Raw genomic sequence first — 19,989 nt, 5'->3', positions numbered from 1 at the left:
CCAGAGGAAGATTGTGTCAGACAAATCTGATTGACTTTTTTGACTGGGTAACCAAGGAATTGGATCAAGGAAGAGCACTCGATGTCATCTACTTGGATTTCAGCAAAACTTTTGATACGGTCCCACACAGGAGACTGGTGAATAAAATGAGAAGCTTAGGAATGAGTGCAGAGGTGGTGGCCTGGATTGCAGAAGACAATGTGTGATGGTAAATGGAACTCTCTCTGAAGAGAGAGCGGTTTTAAGCGGTGTACCTCAAGGATCGGTGTTGGGACTGGTCCTGTTCAATATCTTTGTGAGCGACATTGTGGACGGGATAGAAGGTAAGGTTTGTCTTTTTGCGGATGACACTAAGATCTGCAACAGAATGGACACGCCGGAAGGAGTGGAGAGAATGAGACAGGATTTAAGGAAGCTGAAAGAGTGGTCGAAGATATGGCAGCTGAGATTCAATGCCAAGAAGTGCAGAGTCATGCATATGGGGGAGTGGAAATCCGAATGACTGTTTTCGATGGGGGGAGAGAGGCTGATGTGCACGGAGCAGGAGAGAGACCTTGGGGTTGATGGTGTCTAATGATCTGAAGTCGGCGAAACAATGTGACAAGGCGATAGCTAAAGCCAGAAGAAATGCTGGGCTGCATAGAGAGAGGAATATCGAGTAAGAAAAGGGAAGTGATTATCCCCTTGTACAGGTCCTTGGTGAGGCCTCACCTGGAGTACTATGTTCAGTTCTGAAGACCATATCTCCAAAGAGACAGAGACAAGATGGAGGCGGTCCAGAGAAGGGCGACCAAAAAAGGTGGAGGGTCTTCATCAAATGAACTTATGAGGAGAGATTGAAGAATCTAAATATGTACACCCTGGAGGAAAGGAGAGCAGAGGTGATATGATACAGACTTTCAGATACTTGAAAGGTTTTAATGATCCAAAGACGACAAACCTTTTCTGTTGGAAAAAAATCAACAGAACCAGGGGTCACGATTTGAAGTTCCAGGAGGGAAGACTCAGAACCAATGTCAGGAAATATTTCTTCACGTAGAGGGTGGTGGATGCCTGGAATGCCCTTCCGGAGGAAGTGGTGAAGTCCAGAACTGTAAAGGACTTCAAAGGGGAGTGGGATAAACACTGTGGATCCATAAAGTCTAGAGGACGTGAATGAAGAGTGGGTGGCTTGCGGGAATGACGGCTACTACCCTGGAGATAATACCCTTATTCAATAAACATACACACAGTTAATGCGACTCCAACATTGCCCTAAGCTTCAACGGCAAGAGGAATGTGAAAAAAAGGATTTGTATTCACAAAAAAGCGGGGGAGTAGCTTGCTTGTTACGGTGGTTACTACTCCAAACCAAATAAGCCTGATACTTCACTTTCAATGCATATCCAGCATAGCTCTCTGCTTCAACGGCAGGGGAGGAAGACTGAGATACTTCGCACATATCCAGCATAGCTCTCTGCTTCAACGGCAGGGAAGGAAGACTGAGATACTTCACTCATATCCAGCATAGCTCTCTGCTTCAACAGCAGGGGAGAAGACCGAGATACTTCATGCATATCCAGCATAGCTCTCTGCTTCAACGGCAGGGGAGGAAGACCGAGATACTTCACGCATATCCAGCATAGCTCTCTGCTTCAACGGCAGGGGCGGAAGACCGAGATACTTCACGCATATCCAGCATAGCTCTCTGCTTCAACGGCAGGGGAGGAAGACCGAGATACTTCACGCATATCCAGCATAGCTCTCTGCTTCAACGGCAGGGGAGGAAGAGCGAGATACTTCACGCATATCCAGCATAGCTCTCTGCTTCAACGGCCAGAGAGGAATGAAGAAAAGTGGATCTATATACAGACAACAACCAAGGACTGAATTACATAGTCTGGGGTAAACAAGCATAGGTGTAGCTTGCTTATTGAGGCAGTTAATACCCCTAACTAATTAAGCTAGATTATTTCACTTAGATGCAGTTCCAACACTGCTCTCTACATTAATGGTGGGGTGGAAGGGAAATAGAACCAAAAGGTTACTAAGAGCAAGAGAAACAGATAAGAACGAGGAAAAAAAAAAGTGCAAAACTTGCTGGGCAGACTGAATGGGCCGTTTGGTCTTCTCTGTCTGCCGTCATTTCTATGTTTCTATGTTTCTATGTTTCCAAATGGGACAGTTCCTCTTCCAGGGAAAAGTCCTACCCCTCTGGAAAGAAATTAGCAAGGTCAAACAGCTTCATAGAAACTACTGAAGCTAAGTGGCAGCAACAGTCTTCAAAGCTGGAATTACTCCTGATTAAGCCAGTGGTGAAAATGCCTTGATTTGAAAGCCTCTATAAGTCACATAAAAGATGCATCTAGATTTCAATAAAGCAGTATTAGTAAGCCAGTCAGAAGTGGAGTTGAAGGTGTTGAGGAAGTATCAATGGACACCCACCCCCAGCTTTCCCCTCCTACATAACTCTAAAATATTTCTATGATCCTGGTGGAATATGTTTATTTATGAGGTGAATATATAACTTTACAACAGTTGTTGTTTCTCAAAATCTGAATATCCCCACCAGTTGCTCCTTTTAAGGTTGAATATGCTTTTGGTGAATCAAGCTAATAATGAGGATAATTTTCAATAATGTGTCTAAGTCAACACACGCACATGTATATGTATGTGCACACAACGTTACGCCCCTATTTTATAAACTGAAGGGAGCTGCACAGTTTATAAAATACCACGTATCTCTGCCCCAAAAGTGCAAGTGTTGCATGTGTTTCACTACGCACACATCTTTTTAATGCAGGGAGCCGCATATTTTATAAAAGTACATGCACATATTTTATCTGTAAAATAATTGTAACACATGCACACATTTACTGCAGTTTATGCACAGAGGCGGGTATTTTAAAGTATGCATACACTCCGCTTCTGAAAATACTTGCATGCATACTTTTAAACACCAGTTCACTGACACCTCCACCAGTTCACCCAGATCTTCCATCACGTCACCCTGACCCCCCCACCACCACTTAACCAAGGCCATAAACTGCAGACAAAAGACAAAGTGTGATTTTATTTCCACGTTTCAATTAGCAGGTCTAAAAGCATGCATATGACTGGAAATGTATGCTTACAAAATACTAACTTGTGCGCAAAACTACTGAAACCCAACCCAGAATGCCCCAAAACACCCCCTTTTTTTGGATGGGGCTTACATTTACCTGCATTTTTGGGGCATTTACAGAACACTACTTGTGTGCATACCTGCTACTTACATACATCTAGCTTCCAATTTTATGAACTGAAACCTTTTAAAAATTACCCCATTATGTAACTTATACTATCTCAATGTACTGCTGTGAACTAGTTTTGTTCCTTGCATATGGAAACACCGGGGTTTGCTTGTTACTGTACTTTACTGTTGCTGTAGGTATTAAAAAAAACAAAAAAAAAAAACAAGCTCGTGCTGCTTTGAACATATCTGACAGAGGAAATAATAATTTTGGAATAGGCTGTTGCAGTCCCGGTCGCTAGGCTAGTGACCGGGTCCTTACCTTTTTGCCAGCTCCCCCACACTCGCCGCGTTCCGCTGCTCCCAGGGCCGACCCGACCGCGTGGCAAAGGCTCTCCCCATGTGGAGACGCCGCTGAGGCCCGTGCCTGACTCCTCCCCCTGCTGGGGAACGCGCGCGCGCGAAGGAACAGCTTTTGTAGGTCCAGCACCCGGAAGTGCTGAACCGCCCCGTTTTTGACGTCAGACGCCGGCTGCCTATTTAAACCGGCGTCTGCCTCCCTTACCTTGCCTTTGCAACAAGGTCGCTCCTTTGAGTGCTTAGTTGCTTCCAGCTCTGGTTCCTGCTTGTTCCAGCCGTGCATCGCTTCCAGCTCTGTTCCTGCTTGTTCCAGCCGTGCCTCGCTTCCAGCTCTGGTTCCTGCTTGTTCCAGCCGTGCCTCGCTTCCAGCTCTGGTTCCTGCTTGTTCCAGCCGTGCCTCGCTTCCAGCTCTGGTTCCTGCTTGTTCCAGCCGTGCCTCGCTTCCAGCTCTGGTTCCTGCTTGTTCCAGCCGTGCCTCGCTTCCAGCTCTGGTTCCTGCTTGTTCCAGCCGTGCCTCGCTTCCAGCTCTGGTTCCTGCTTGTTCCAGCCGTGCCTCGCTTCCAGCCCTGGTTCCTGCCTGTTCCAGCCGTGCCTTGCTTCCAGCTCTGGTCCCTGCTTGTTCCAGCCGTGCCTTGCTTCCAGCTCTGGTCCCTGCTTGTTCCAGCCGTGCCTTGCTTCCAGCTCTGGTCCCTGCTTGTTCCAGCCGTGCCTTGCTTCCAGCTCTGGTTCCAGGTTTACCTTGTCTTCAGCCAGCCACGATCTTCGGACTTCCTCACGATTCTCCTTGTCTTCAGCCAGCCACGACCTTCGGACTTCCTCACGATTCTCCTTGTCTTCAGCCAGCCACGACCCTCGGACTTCCTCACGATTCTCCTTGTCTTCCGCCAGCCACGACCCTCGGACTTCTTCACGATTCTCCTATCCTCAGCCAGCCTCGACCTACAAACACCACCGGATCTCCTAAGTCCCAGCGACCCAGACCCCTACGGGCTTCTCCTGGGGGGGTCTCGGGTTTCCAGGGCGAAGACTTCACCAATCCGCTCCAGCTAGGGTCCGCCTCCCGGCTCATTAACAACTGTTGGACTTTGTCTCTAATCAGCCGGCCCAAGGGTCCACTAATTGACTCTCTCCGTAACATAGGCATTCCAATGATTTACACAAGAATTTCCATTACAAATATTGCAAGATATCTCTAAATATTCTTAATGAAATCGGGCGTTACCTTGTACTGGCAATGCTTGTGTCAGCGACTCTTAACCAAAGCATTTCACTTCATTAATATCCTTTCCTAAAAAATACAAGACAAGCAAAAAAAAAAAAAAGAATATGCGTCAAACGCTTCATTGAACAGTAATCGCACATACAGTCTGTTTCTAGAATTCATTCTTTTTGACTTGTAAAGCATAAAATGCAAGATATTAATAAATACTATGCACTAGGAAAAGAACATCTCCAGGCAAAATGATTTGCCATACAGAAAGGGATTTCACATATTATTTGCTGAAGGGACTATAAAACTGATCAATGTTTGCTTTAACTTAATTCACATTTTGTTTTAATTCGTGGTGTATTGGCAATTAGCGGAATATAAGAAATGTAAATAAATAAATAAAAAAGCAAGGCATCATGCATCCACTAAATATATGCAATACAGCAAAGCGAAGCTGAATGAATGATACACATTTTAGAAAGAAACCCCTTTACAAACCAACGTTTCGGTTTCTAAAATGTGTGGATTTTTTTTTTTTTTTCCCCACTAAATTAATATCAACAGTGTAGGCTACCCTGGGAAGAAAAGCACCACTTTAAGACCACAGTGGAGAAAACACAATGCTCGCGGGGAATTCTTCAATGAACTGGGAAGGGGGGCAGGGACGGGGGCGGGAGCGAGTCCCGCCAATCGGGGGCCGCAGAGGGTGTGGCTTCGGGCTGGCTGTTGCTATAGTGACTCCCGGAGCTCAGTCCCGGCTTCTCGAGAGTAGTGGCAGAGGTTTCCCTTCTCAGATACCCGCGGGCGGAGGATTAAGGATAAAGGAGCAGCAGCACCACCACCACCCAGCAGCAACCTGCAGCCTAGCGTCAGGTAAAAAAAAAAAAAAGAAAGTGCTCTCCCTGATCTACTTGGGTTAGGGGGTGGGCTGGGGGGAAGGGACACATTTTTTTCTTTTATTACTGTTATCACTGACAAATGCGCTGAAAAGGACCTGGACAGCAGAAATGGCATTTAATGGCAGTCAGCCTATTACTGCCCCAGTGTTACCTAAAGGGAGCCGCATGCAGAGAAGACAAATCATTCGATTCGACCCCTGATGGGGAGGATGGCTCTAAGAGTCTCTTTCCTCTTGTCTGCTTTCGTGAAAGGTAGGGAGGACATGTCCTGTATTGCTGTGCCCGGAGTAGAAAAGGTGAGAAACATCTGTAAGAACGGGGAGAGGGTAATGCACATACAGTGCTTAGGAAAGTTATCTCCGGTAAAGGAAGGGGAAAAAAGTTTCATTTTTAGTAAAGAAAGCGTGCTTCTGGCTGAATTTGGTATTCCAGCTTCTGACGCGCGCTGTGGAACGGATGAAGGGGGGGGGGGGGGGGGGGGGGAGCATCTCGCAAAGAGGAAGGTTTGCTGCCCAGCCTGGGCCACCTCACTGAGCGCTCGATTCGTGCCCAGGATCTGACAAGTTGCTTTATGGTTCTGGCAGCAACTTTAAAACTCCAACTGGCAAAAATAGAAAACAAAAAGAAAAAAAAATTGCTTTGCATTACTTGAGATTTCGTCCCCCTTTCTATTTTCCTGGCAGCTTTTTGTTGTTAGCAAGGGAAGCGTTGAAGTGCAAGTGCCAGAAGGCATTGCTGAAACAAAGCCCTATTCCAGTTTTGTGCTTTTGTAGTAGTGCCAGTTCTGCTTCTGCTTTCTTCACGCTTGTCTTTATTTACTGATGTTTCTTGGAAGAGAGAACGAGCAGGGGAGGTCTTGACTCCCCTCCCCCCCCCCCCCCTAAAAAAAAAAAAATTGAAAGCGAGAAAGCACTGAGAAACCAGTTGTCTTTTTGTGCAACCAATAAAGGGCCTGTTTTCCTACAGGGTGAAATTTCAGTCCAGTCTGACTTCTTGACTCTTAAGTGAAACTTGGGATTCCCAAATCATTCCTTATTAATGATTGCTGCCAATCGCTCATCACTCACCTTTTATGTATTAGGGGCACAATACTGAGCCAAAGTAGGGGAGAATGATTAGTATTTCTCATTTGCAAAGAAAAGGGGACGAGAGGTAATATTAAAGGTTATAGTCAAAACAGTTTGTGGACTTTGCTATTCCTTTCACAGACTGTAGAAAACTATATTAAAAAAAATAAAAATAAATCTTTATTATAAGTAGATTTGTGTTTGATATCTTTCTGTTAAGAAAATCATTTGTTAAAGCAAACAAATATTGTCTACAAGAACACAATCTCATGAGTATGGTACGCTGATTTTTAAGGATAATAAAATAAAAAGAGATTCCCACTTTGTGTGGAAAACCCTCTGCTGCAGAGTATAAGCAGCATGTGCTTTTTTGAGATAAAAGACCAAAGCCGAATGCTCAAAGCTCTGGCAAATAAAGGGCAGTCTGGTCCCAAATCAATACTCCATGAAGCAGAGAATATATAAACCTATATATTATACTTTTTACATCGCTGATCTTAAAAATGCTCAGCTCTGAACTGATCATCAGTGCTTCTCCAGGGCAAGGATGCGAATAATTCTTCACATTCTTACAAGTACCATTAAATTAAACAAAAGAAAGCTGTATTTTCCATTTCTGTGTAACCCCCTTTTATACTGTTTTGGCTCAGTCCATAGTATCCTTGCTGAACGATTTGATTATATTCATTGGGTTTAGAAGTTGGGCACCAGTGCACATGGGGGTCTATTTATTAAGAGGGCAATGTTAAAATTGGCCTTTTTTAAATCCAATCCAGTGTTAAAATCAGGCATTTTGCAGGAAATAACACTGATGTGTTAGGGCGCCGGTAACACTCAACTCAAAGGGTGCTCTGATCTCCCTCCACCCCAGGCCCAAGGTAAGGTGAAGACCCCTGGAGGCCAGCGTCTCCTCCCCACCAGCCCTGACTCGCCAAGTCAAAATGAGGCTTCAGATGAGTTCATTTGTAAAATGTTATGGTATATGCATTTACATTTTCAGAAACATTTTGTACACACCAAATATGAGTGACATGTGGGGTAGTATGATTATTTTCAAAGCAGATTTATGTGCCTAAGCCTGCTTTGAAAATTGGTGTAATTTATGCATGTATATGAGGTATAAGATGCGGGGGATGTTTGAAAAATGCCTTGCCTAATATGAATGAATTGTTTGGCATTAATTGCTATGCAGATCAGCCCATTAGCATTTTTTTGTGTTAATCTGCGTTAGCATCCCGTTAACATTTCCACAGACTAACGGGCTAAAGTTGGTTAAATAATGCAAGCATTAATGTGTGGCAACATTTGCATTAGCAATAACACACTTTAGTAAATAGGACCCCTTAATTAGCCAGCACTGCACCTCAGATCTCTGGGAGTAGGATTAATCATATCCTGCTGTAATATGCAAAGAACCACAGATATTGGCAACTGTGATTGGAAGAGGAAGAAAAGTAGAAGCCGTCATAAACCTATTGAAGGAAGCAAAATGAAAATAAATAGGCTAGAGCAATGGTACCGAATGGCAGAAAAGCATTAGAAACTCCAAATAAGTAAAGTTACCCTGACATGGAAAATAATGCAACGTTAACAATATGCACACTCTCTCTCTCCCCGTCTCTCTTGTTCTCGCCTTTTCTATCTCTCACTGGCAATCTCTCTGTGGGGATTTCGACACCTATTAATGTATTGTTGATGAGCTGTTGAGCCTGTGAGGTGAGCTGAAATTGTCAGGCAATCTCATATGATGTAACCTACCACTTCTACGGAAAGCTCTGCTCCGATTCTAGAGTGGGAACCAACAGAAGAAAGGGAAACAAGAAATCAATTGCAGATTTCCTCCTCCGTATTTGTAAGCCCAAGGAACAGATATGATTTTGAATCAAATCCCTCAAACTGATATTCAGTCTCTGATTTAACGTGCCCTTTAAAGGAACATAGCAAGGTTCTTTGTGCAAAAAAAAAAAAAGAATCCACAGCTGGCTTGAGCATGCAGTGCGAATAAGCACAAGTTATGCTAACCATGCCCTGTAGAGATATAAAGTATTCAATCATCATAGGTCTGTCACTGCTTCAGAACTAGCATTATAGGCTAGTGATATGACGTTTAAGACCTAAAGATCCAAGTTCAGATCCCATTTGGTTTCAGCAATGGGCTAGGAACCAGGGAACTGAAATCCCGATACTCCTTGTGACCTAGGGAAGGCACTTTATCTACCATCACCTCAAGCACCCGTTTAGATTGCAAGCTCTTTAGGTACACCTAAATACACAACACTATTGTACCATAGGGATGTGCGTTCGTTTTTGATGATATGGAATTTCGTACAAAATTCCCTAATTCGTCATGGATCGGCAACACAGAAAACTGATTCCATTTTCCCGAATTTTCTGGGAAAATCTGTTTTCGGGTTAACGCGCACTAACAAAAAACTTTTTTTCTGTTACTTTTTGCTACTTTTTTGATAGTTTTTGTTAGTGCGCGCGCTACGTTAGCACACACTAAGCCGAAAACCGATTTTTCACAAAAAAATGCTGATCCGCGGCCACACGAACCCGAAAGCGGGAACGATCGGGCACCCGATGCACATCTCTACTGTGTACATTCATGATGAAGTAGATAGGGGCAGCTGAGCAGACTACGTGAGCTCAGAGGTCATTATCTGTTACAGTTGTTATGTATGTTACTACCGTACTTGCTTGCTGTATTTATTTCTTTATTTTATTTCTTTAAATTCTTTTAATATACCGATGCTCAAGACAAGTCTTATTGTATATGCCCTTGACCAAAACTTTGTATTAATTCTTTTTCTTTGCCTTCTTTAATCACAATTTTCTTTCAGATAAAACAAACTACTTTTCTAATCATTCCTCTTAAATTAAGAAAGAAATATTTGGAAAAACAAACTAATTTCACTAAGTGCTCTAAACCTTGGCACAGAATGAAGGCTTTACTAGGCTTCAAGGCAAGGAACAAGGACAGCTCAGAAATGTTCAGCATGCTTAAGCAATGGAACTCGCCCAGCTCTCTCTCTCAGTGGTAGGCTGTGCGAGATTGGCTTGAACTGTAAAGGGATAAGGCCACAGGTGGGTCAAATATCCTTCCAGGCTGAAATACAATGGCATTATGCCCTTCCCTTTGCAAATACATTTTGTACATAGTAAATCTGAGGGGCAAACAGCTTCTGCATGAAGGCTGATAGCATTTGCTGAATGCAATAGATCATTTCTCACTGATTTATGACACATGCCTAATTAGATTCAGAGAAACCAGGGCACCTGAGGAAGCCATCGAGTCTTTTTTTCTTTTATTGTTTCCTGATCAGCTCTGTCTTTAGGATATTTTGGTTCTTAAATGCAGAGGCCAAGTGAGGGGTTCTGAAAGCTTTTACCATAGCTAAACTTGACAACGGAGGAACTTTCTGAAGCCAACAATTGAGCCAGTGATTGCAATCTAGAGAAATAAATAAACCTGCCACCATGGTACTGTTTAGAAATGTATTATTTCTGTCAGGCAGCTACTCAGCACACTGTCAACATCAGGTGTTAAGACAAACTGTGGGATTGGTAGTGTTTATCTACTATAAGGTTAAATACTTTATTATTCTGTATGAATGTCAAAAAGATTTGTGTATATACATATATATATATATATGTATAGAGAGAGAAAGAGGTGCATAAAGATTTTTTATTTTTATTTTGGAAAAGTAAGCAAATAAGACATAAACAATAAAATAATTGTCAGTCTCATACTTGAAAGCATTTTTTGAAAACAAATACAAATCAATTGCTAAAAGTTAGCCAGAGCCCTTAAAACTAGCTGACTCGTCGAAAAAGCCATGCAATTAGTGTTGAAAGCATCTTTCAGCCCAAATTTAAAATGTTTCTATAATCAGAACGTTCTTGCAACAGGAGCGACTTTCCCAGTAACATCAAAGGCTCTTCCTAGAGCTGCATGCCGTACACACCAAAGGCTGGCACCCCACTAGCACCGACTCCTGATAATGAACATACCAGTGATACAAGGAGACATGGCTACGCTGGATCTTGTCCTAAATGACATTGGGCATTGCAGTAAAAGGCAGCGTTCACAATAAAACAGATTGTGTGCTGAAAAAATGAAGTTGTACTCCAGTTTATATCAATAGGCAATCATTCTGTCAAACACAAGTTAGCACCTTCCTAACAGGCCGATACAGTAAGGAGCGGTAGGAAGAGCTGCATTAGTACCGGGCGCACCCGCGTTTGCCGCACGCACAGTCCGGCTCACCTACCGCTCGATACTGTATTTAAATAGCTTGCAAATGCAAGCCGTGTCCAAGAAGCGTCCATGAAGCGTTAGGCCCACGCAATCCATTTTACTGTATAGAGCGCTATACAGCGCCTATACAGTATCGTGGGTGCGCTGGTACCTGTCATTTCAAATGACATTTGAAATGACAGGTACCAGGAAGTGGATGGTCCTCTCTCCCTCCCTCCCGAAGCAAGGCGCAGGGTGAAAGTTAAAACAAAAGGGAATAAAGTGTGATAAAAGTAAACTTACTGGCGGGAGCCGGTGGGCGCGCATTTTTTGAGGCGGGAGCGCATTCTTCGAGGCGGGAGCCAGCAGGCGTGCATTCACCGAGGCGGAGGGAGCCGGCGGCGAAAGCGGCTTCCAACAGCCCCCGCCAGTAGTGAATGAATGCACGCCTGTGCAATTGGGGCACTCAAGGCGTGACGTCACGACGTTTGGCGTCACAACGTGTGACGTCGGCGTTCGCTAATGCGCTGCCTTGAGCGCCCAAATTGCATTCATTCACCTTCGCCGGCGGGGGCAGGGGAGCCAAAGTGGCTTCCAGCAGCCCCCGCCGGCGAAGGTGAATGAATGCAATTTGGGCACTCAAGGCAGCGCATTAGTGAACGCCGATGTCACACGTTGTGACGCCAAACGTCGTGACGTCACGCCTTGAGTGCCCCAATTGCACAGGTGTGCATTCATTCACCGCCGGCGGGGGCTGTTGGAGGCCGCTTTCGCCGCCGGCTCCCTCTGCGTCGGTGAATGCGCGCCCGCCGGCTCCCACCTCGAAGAATGCACTCCCGCCTCGAAGAATGCGCGCCCGCCGGCTCCCGCCAGTAAGTTTACTTTTATCACACTTTATTCTCTTTTGTTTTAACCTGGCTTCACGCAAGGAACAGATGTTGCAATTGTTCCTGCCGTTAAGAAACGCGTTTGCAAGAAGAAAGGAAACTTTTTTTTTGCAAGACTGGGGCAGAGCTGGGTTGCAGCTCCGGAGAGCCCGGGGGAATTGGCCCGTCAATTTGAGAGGACTGGGGCTGCCCCAGAGACCGGCACCCATGGACGCGGCCAGGGCAGGTGAGCGGGGGCTGGGGGAAAGTTTGCCGCCTACCCTTACCCCTGCCTCTAACACAGTGGTAAGGGTAGGCGGTAAATTAGCAGGTTAAACGCGCGGGAAAAGTGCAGGTTTAAAAAGCGATAATCGGGGCGCGCGTTACTGTATGGGAGGGAATAGCTAATCCGATCGTTTACATCTCATATACATGCCGTGGGCGGAAAGGGTTACCCGTTGAGTTAAAGAGGCAGTAAGGATGGGTTAAAGGGGATAGTGAATAGCAGGTTGGGCTAACGCGGGTTAGAAGCAGGGTAACCATGGCCGCACTTTACTGTATTGGCCTGTAAACTGTTCTGGATCCATCACACTTTAAGTCTTTAGGAAGAGGCTTGGCACATGCTGCTGCCTTATAAAGACAGGCACACACTCTTATAAGGAGGCTTGTTGTAAGAAGAATGCTAAAATAGATCTATCATTTGGTTTATTTTAAAAGGAAACTGAACTGAACAAAATCCAAATCTTCTCTTTTGCCAGACAGCTGTTAAAGGAGAAAAAAAGTGAGAACACAGTTGTCATGCAGTGGCACAATCTCAGTTACTGTAGCTGTGCACAAAACCTGAGCCCCCAACATAACCCCCACATGAAAAACTTTAAATCATCTTTTGTAAAATATTATCAAGTGTTCACACTTTTGCCCAGTGATGTGCTGGAAGGGGGTCCTGGGAAACTTATTTTAAAAACATCTCCCTGCGTACAACAGGGCTGGCAGGAGCTCTTGATAAGATATTGGTAGCAGCAAAAGCCCTCTGGTATGAGATTGGTAGCCCATCCCTGCTTATAGCATGCGTTCATAAAAGTTACACACATGCATGTTGTCCATTTGCACTTTGCGATTTGATGCAGTATTTAGGCTAACCTGTCGATCTCTACTATAATTTGAATGGAAATTCAGAAGGTCATAATGGACACCATCACAAAAAATGCTTTTAATTTTAAAAGCTCTTCAGATTCTTTTTTTTTCTTCCACATTTATTTGTTTTTCTTTTTGTAGACTTACACACTTAAAATACAGTGGGGGCAGGTGAACCTCTTCAGTTATTGCAAAAGTCCTAGATTGAATTCCAGGTCAGGTGTTTACACCTTGGGCCAGCTAGAAATCCCACAGAGGCAGCTTTCACAGCCCTTAAGGGTAGCAGGTCTCAGCTTTTGCTCAACGATGACACCTAGTGGCCAGACTTAGGGCCCACAGTAACCAGGTGTAGGAGGGATCTGTGGTGTAAGACCCCTGGCTGAAGACTGTCTCCGTTTTAGTGGGACTCAAAAAAGGGAAACAAGAATAGGCGGGGAAATCATCAGGTAGTTGTGAAAGAAAATTCATGTCACTGTAGCCCAACAAAGGCCAGTTCTGATGGAGCTTGAAGCCCAAAAGAACACGAAAAAACAAATTGGCCAATTTTTATTTTTTTTTAAAGGTAGCGGGGGCAGGTTTACCAAAGCCAATCGTACTCCAATACAAAGTTGTCCCAGTTTTCCCCTGGCATTTTCCCCCTTTGAAAAAGTCAGCATTTTTCATTCATAAATCTGGAGGAATTTCTTACACTGCAGCAAAACTGAATTCAAACTTTGATAACTGTGGCAGACTATATATTGTAGGCTATGGGCGCAGGGGACGGATTTCACAGGCACTGGAAAAGTTGCACTGGCTGGCAACAGTTTATAATATTTTTGCCTGGTTTTTAAATCTGTCCATGACATGGGGTGAAATATTTGAGAAACAGCTGGTCAGCTATAATCCTGGTCGACGATTACACTCTGCACATGTTGCATTCTGGCTCAAGTACATGGAAGTGTGCATTTTCTTGTGTCATCCCTTATTGTTTGAAACACTTATCATCCGCAGTTCTTCAGTGCTGAATTATTTGGATTTAAAAAAACTGTTGACAATGTTTTCTTTCTCAGGCTTTTGCTTAGTGTTTTGACTTGAAGGTTTTCTTGCTGGTTTATTATATTTTAAGTGTTTTGTTTTGTTTACTTACTCATTGCAATTGATTAACATTTTTTTATTTTTATTGTTTGCTTGTAGTGTTTTTATTTTTGCTTGATTTGTACTTGCCTGTTTTTTGTATTGTATATTTATTTGTGATGTAACTCACTTACAACACAAGCCTAACAAAGCTTATAAATTAAGAGCCAAAACCCCACCATGCTCTCTGTGCATCTTTTAGTATGTACAAATTCCTTATGCAAGTTTTTGTCTACTGCCATAAATGTGCCTCAGTGCAAAACCTACACTATGTTAAAATTTGCTCAGTTGTTCTGTTCACATTGTAACTTGATAATTTAACTAGGTTAAAATTGTTGAATTGTGCTGCAGATTTTCTAGCACAATATTCTAAAGTCTACTCACTTTGAGAAATAATTCACAGGAGCCCTAAGTTTAAGGAATATAAAAATTCATTACGTATACAAAACACTGGCAACTTTGCAAACTTCTTTTTGCGGTTATTTATTTTAATTTTTTTACATGTTTATACAGTTCTTAAATCTGGTCATGAAGGTAAAAAGATTATTTCAATGTTGCAATTTCAAGGCGTCCTCAATGCCCCTTACAAAGAGTGAATGATAATCTCATACTTTGTACTTGGTGTTAAATTTGTGATGCCCTATTTCTCTGAGCAAAATCCAGTGGAGAATTTTATGGTGCTATCATTTGTTAGACTATAATCTATAGTTAAACTTATGCATGCCAGCTCAACCATCTCATAGGTCACCTTCTTTGGGAAAGAAGAGAAAAATGCAGCTTTTCTGTCCAAGTTACAATCCTATTCCTGTACAACAGTACAAATTAACCCAAAGTCTGAATATTGCTTTAATTTGTAGATGCACAAGTAATTGCGCTCTTATCCCCCTTAGTCTGGACATTCACACTGTAAGTGATACAGATTAAGTTATTTCTCAGCAGAATGCATGTGTTGGGGTTTTGTGTGTGGGGGGGGGGGGAGATGGGGGGAAATAGCCTTGAACAGTTCCCATCAAATCACAGCAAATTTGCTTTCTGAGGAAATAAGATTTCCCTAAGAAGTTTAGGAAATTGGAAAAATGATAACTGGAAGTATGCCAGAGTTTGCCATCTTCGTACTCTTCATGTGAGGAGATCAAAGGTTTGTTCCAACTCGGTAGGCAAAAATTATCTGTCTGAGGGGGTGAGCAATAGCATGAGTCTTTTTTCATTTAAACTAAGGTACTTTGGCAACTCTGCCTAAGCACAATAACGATACTTTGAAGGGTATCTTAGGACTTAGTTACTTGTTCTATTAATTGAGAATTACTTGTTCTAAATTACTTGTTCTTATTAATTGAGAATAATTACAAGATCTGACTCATACGTTTTCCTGCATCAGCTAAGTATGATAGGGCACTATTGTTTTTCAAGTTTATTGATTTTATGATTATACTCTTCACTCAAAGGCATTAGTATAACCTTAAAAATGTGTCAGGTGAAACATGACAGAGTGACTCTACAACCGACAATGGAGCTAAGCCAGGGCTTCCCAAACCTGTCTTTCTGACCCCACAGTTAGTCAGATCTTCAGGTTATCTGCCAATGAGTATACATATACTGGGTCTCCAATATATACAAATTTATCTCTTGTGTATTTATTGTGGATATTCTGAAAACCTGACTGGCTTTAGGGTCATCAAGACAGATTAGGGAAGTTCTGAGCCTAACCCATACTATAAAAACATCTCCAGGCAATAAAGTAGCATTAACAAATTCCTTTAGTCTTCAACTTCAGAAACTCGCATAAAAAAATTATAAAGGTGCCATGTTCTATGAGACATTTTAGATCTTTTCTTCTGCTTCTAGAGATTTTTCCCCAGAACAGGTTGTGGCTCATTAATTCATCTAACAAATATCTGGCCAACTTCTTTCCAGGTGACAGCAACCCAGTTAAATGCCAGTAGAAGTACCAATCTCAGCATCTTTAGTTGTGCTTTGAGTATATTGACACAGTCCAGTTCAATAATAATGCAATCTTCACTGGCGATAAGTCATTTTCAGTTAATATTCACAAGTTCCTGAATAACTAGGGATCAAAATACCGAGAACTTGGAATAAATTCCATAGTGGCAATTTGCCCAATTTGAATATTTGTGAAGGGGTATAATATTCCACCCCTCCCTTCATAACTTGTAGGGCTTTATTAATGTTATTAAACTAACCTGTGAGACCTTATTATAACACCATAGGTATTTAATAATGCCAGTATCTAATCTTCCGCAATATGCATTATCCAGAAGCACTAAGGCACCTTGGAAACAAAATATATTAGTCTAGGTCAGTAGCTCACAAACCTTTTCTGGGGGGACTCCCCAGCCAGTCAGGTTTTCAGAATATCCACAATGAATATGCATAAGACAAATTTGCATGTGCTGCCTCCATTGCATGCACATTTTGTTATGCTCAGGCTTGTGGACCCTTGGGCCGATGAGAGGATGGTATACCTTGCGGAGGATCCGTAGGTTCTCTCGTCGGGTGGCGAGGCAGAACAGAAGAGGAGCGCAGTTGACCCTCGGCACTGGAGACGGAGGCAACTGCAGGCAGCTGAAGAAGCTAGAAGAGGAGCTGTGTCTTCACCCCTGGAAGTCTGTGGTCCCCCCAGGAGGAGCCCGTAGGGACCCAGACTGCTGGGACTTAGGTGGACCCCGAGGAGTCGCAGTATCGGTGCACGGGCTGACTGGAGCTTCGCCCTGGAAGTCCGCGGTCCCCCCAGGAGGAGCCCGTAGGGATTCAGACTGCTGGGACTTAGGCGGGCCCTTGGAGACGGAGACCAGGAGGGGTCCAAGATCAAGTGCCAGAGAGTTGTCGCTTACCAGTCCGTGGTCACACACTGAGGGATCACCACTTGCCAGTCCGAAGTCACACCAGAGAATCACCGCTTGCCAATCCGAGTCACACACCAGACAATCACCGAAAGCCAATCCCAAGTCAGGAACCGAGAAGACCAAGACGTAACAGGAACAGGGATCCGAAGCTCAAGGAACTCACCGAAGCAAGCAGACTAGACAGCGCTGAAGGACGTTGCTAAGTCAGGGAATGAGCAGAGGAAGCTTCCCTTTATACTTCCCCTGCTCAGGCTGATTAAGGACAGGTGAGGCTTGTTAAAGGGATCAGGTCCCTTTAAATCTCTGAAGGGGGTGCGGCCTCGTGCCTAAGGATGGCGGCGGCCATCTTGAATTTCCTCCGTGGAGGAAAGGCTGCAGGAATGGCGCGGGGACAGAGCAGAGACGGCTCTCCACCCGGCGGTCAGGCCGGGGACCCGCACCGGGGCAACGCGCACCTGGTCAGGGGTTTCCCCCGAGGCTGCTGCGGCGGGTCGCCACCATGGACAAGGTAGGGGACCGCGGTCGTGGCCTGCCACGGCCGCGGGACACAACACATTTATTTCATATTTATTCATTTTGGTAACCTTGGACAGGTTTGAAACCCACTGATCTAGGCAGTCCATTACCTTAGCACATACTGGCAATATTACAGTTGTTCAGTGCTGCTGTCATAGATAGAACTAGAATTAAAACCTACCTATGAAAAAAAGTCTTTATTGAACAAGACACAGTGAGGATAACTTTCAAACAACGCAGAGATCTACAATATTATAATATAAACTGTGCATATCAGATACATGCATTTTATAAAATCATGTATCATATGTCCACCCCAACTTACACACAAACATATGTCTTGCATTGAAAGTGAGTATTTCCTTCCAATTTTAAAAATATACGCTCGTATAGTTTACGCACAAAAATAAAGTAGGACTTACGTGTGTAAGTCAGTATATTTTGAGGAATGACAGTTTTCCCACATGGCACTGTCACTGATGCAGCGGCCAAGATTTTTGTAGAGTCAATGATATGCCTTGGAGACTCCAAGAACACTTCAGGGTCAAAAGAACATGAGAGGGCATCAGACTGTCGGTTTTTCTCTGCAGGACAATATCACAGTTCAAAGTTAAACCAGTTGAAGATCAGCAACCAGTAGGCTTGCCACAGGTTCAGTTGTTGTGCTTGTGCCATGTGTTCCAGATTTTTGTGGTCCGTTTAGATAGTCACAGGGTATCTGGCCCCTTCTAACAGATGTTGCAATTCATCTAAGATTAGCTTGACTGCTAGAAGCTCGCAATCTCCAATGGTTTAATTTCTCTCTGTGGGAATACATATTTTACAGAAATAAGAGCAGGTCACAAGAGTACCATGGGTGTTGTGCTGTAAGAAGACAGCCCCTACCCCGAGGGTAGAAATATCTACCTCCAGAATGAATGGCTTGGAAGGGTCAGGGTGGTGTAGGCATGGGTCATGGGTGAATTCTTCCTTGAGGTGCTGAAATGCCTGAATAGTGCTATCTACTTAATTCTTGGTATCCGAACCTCTTTTAGTAAGAGCAGTGAGAGTGTGGCCAACATCAAGTAGCCATGGATAAATTGCCTATAATAATTAGCAAACCCAAGAAAGCACTGCAGGTCTTTCAGGCCCACTGGTCAAGGCCACTCCAGAATGGCTTTCAGTTTCTCCATGTCTAAACACAGGCCTTGCCGGGAAATGATATAACCAAGGAACCGGAGTTCCTCCTGTTCGAAGGTACATTTTTCTAACTCCTCTGGATAATTTGCTTCATATGATCTTGATGTTACCTTAATGATTCTGAAAAGATTAGGATATTGTCCAGATATACCACCACATGGGAGTAGAGAAAATCCCGAAAAATCTCATTGATCATAAACTGAAAAACTGTGGGCACACCGTACAACCCAATCAGCATCACCAGGTACTCATAGAGGTCCATATTCAAAAGCATTTAGCTGGCTAACTCAGAAGTTAAGAAAATCTCAGAAACAACCACCACTGTAAACAGCGATCCACTGAAATCAGAAACAAATCAAGAGCAGAAGGACTGCTCTGTCGCTGTGAAATATTTTTAACAACAAGTTGCTCAAGAATTTTTCTTTATATAATTTCAATGGTGCTCAATATACCTACACCCTGTGGATCTATTAGTTTTCAAATAATTGGAAAAAACTAAAGAAAACATATATTTATAGGAGGAGTGGAAGGTTTCATATATAGTGTAGGAGTCCCAGCACCAATATACAATTGGTTATAATCATCAACCTCCTACCACCTCCAAAAGCAAAATTGTTAAAAAAAATGTTTTGCACTATATTAGCATTAAAGTCCCAATGATATTCAATGACATCTGTGGTTTAATAGATATTACCTTACTTGCGGGGAAGACAAATGTGATCTTCAAAACGATATTCAATTTAAAGCGGGTACTTAAACGACTTCCTGAATCTGTTGGATTATAGGAGGAGTGGAAGGTTTCATATATAGTATAGGTGTCCCAGCACCAATATACAATTGGTTATAATCATCAACCTCCTACCACCTCCAAAAGCAAAATTTTTTTTATAAAATGTTTTGCACTATATTAGCATTTTTTTTTAAAATTTTGCTTTTGGAGGTGGTAGGAGGTTGATGATTTTAACCAGTTGTATATTGGTGCTGGGACACCTACACTATATATGAAACCTTCCACTCCTCCTATAATCCAACAGATTCAGGAAGTCGTTTAAGTACCCGCTTTAAATTGAATATCGTTTTGAAGATCACATTTGTCTTCCCCGCAAGTAAGGTAATATCTATTAAACCACAGATGTCATTGAATATCATTGGGACTTTAATGCTAATATAGTGCAAAACATTTTTTTTAACAATTTTGCTTTTGGAGGTGGTAGGAGGTTGATGATTATAACCAATTGTATATTGGTGCTGGGACACCTACACTATATATGAAACCTTCCACTCCTCCTATAAATATATTTTTTCTTTAGTTTTTTCCAATTATTTGAAA

General features: G+C 43.2%; 1 protein-coding gene across 1 annotated transcript in view; it reads left to right on the top strand.

The window, feature by feature from the left end:
* The first annotated feature begins 5,539 nt into the window (after positions 1-5,539).
* Positions 5,540-19,989, top strand: part of LOC115085092 (E3 ubiquitin-protein ligase RNF182-like) — a 95,532-nt gene continuing 81,082 nt past the window's right edge. Inside the window, exon 1 of the mRNA XM_029590687.1 lies at positions 5,540-5,654. The gene's annotated coding sequence lies outside the window, so the exon portion shown is untranslated. The remainder of the gene's footprint in view (positions 5,655-19,989) is intronic.

This window comes from Rhinatrema bivittatum, chromosome 2 (genome assembly GCF_901001135.1).
Source record: "Rhinatrema bivittatum chromosome 2, aRhiBiv1.1, whole genome shotgun sequence".
Taxonomy (NCBI): Eukaryota; Metazoa; Chordata; class Amphibia; order Gymnophiona; family Rhinatrematidae; genus Rhinatrema; species Rhinatrema bivittatum.
Note: the sequence above shows the minus strand (reverse complement) of the source record. Positions and strands in the feature narration are given on the sequence as shown.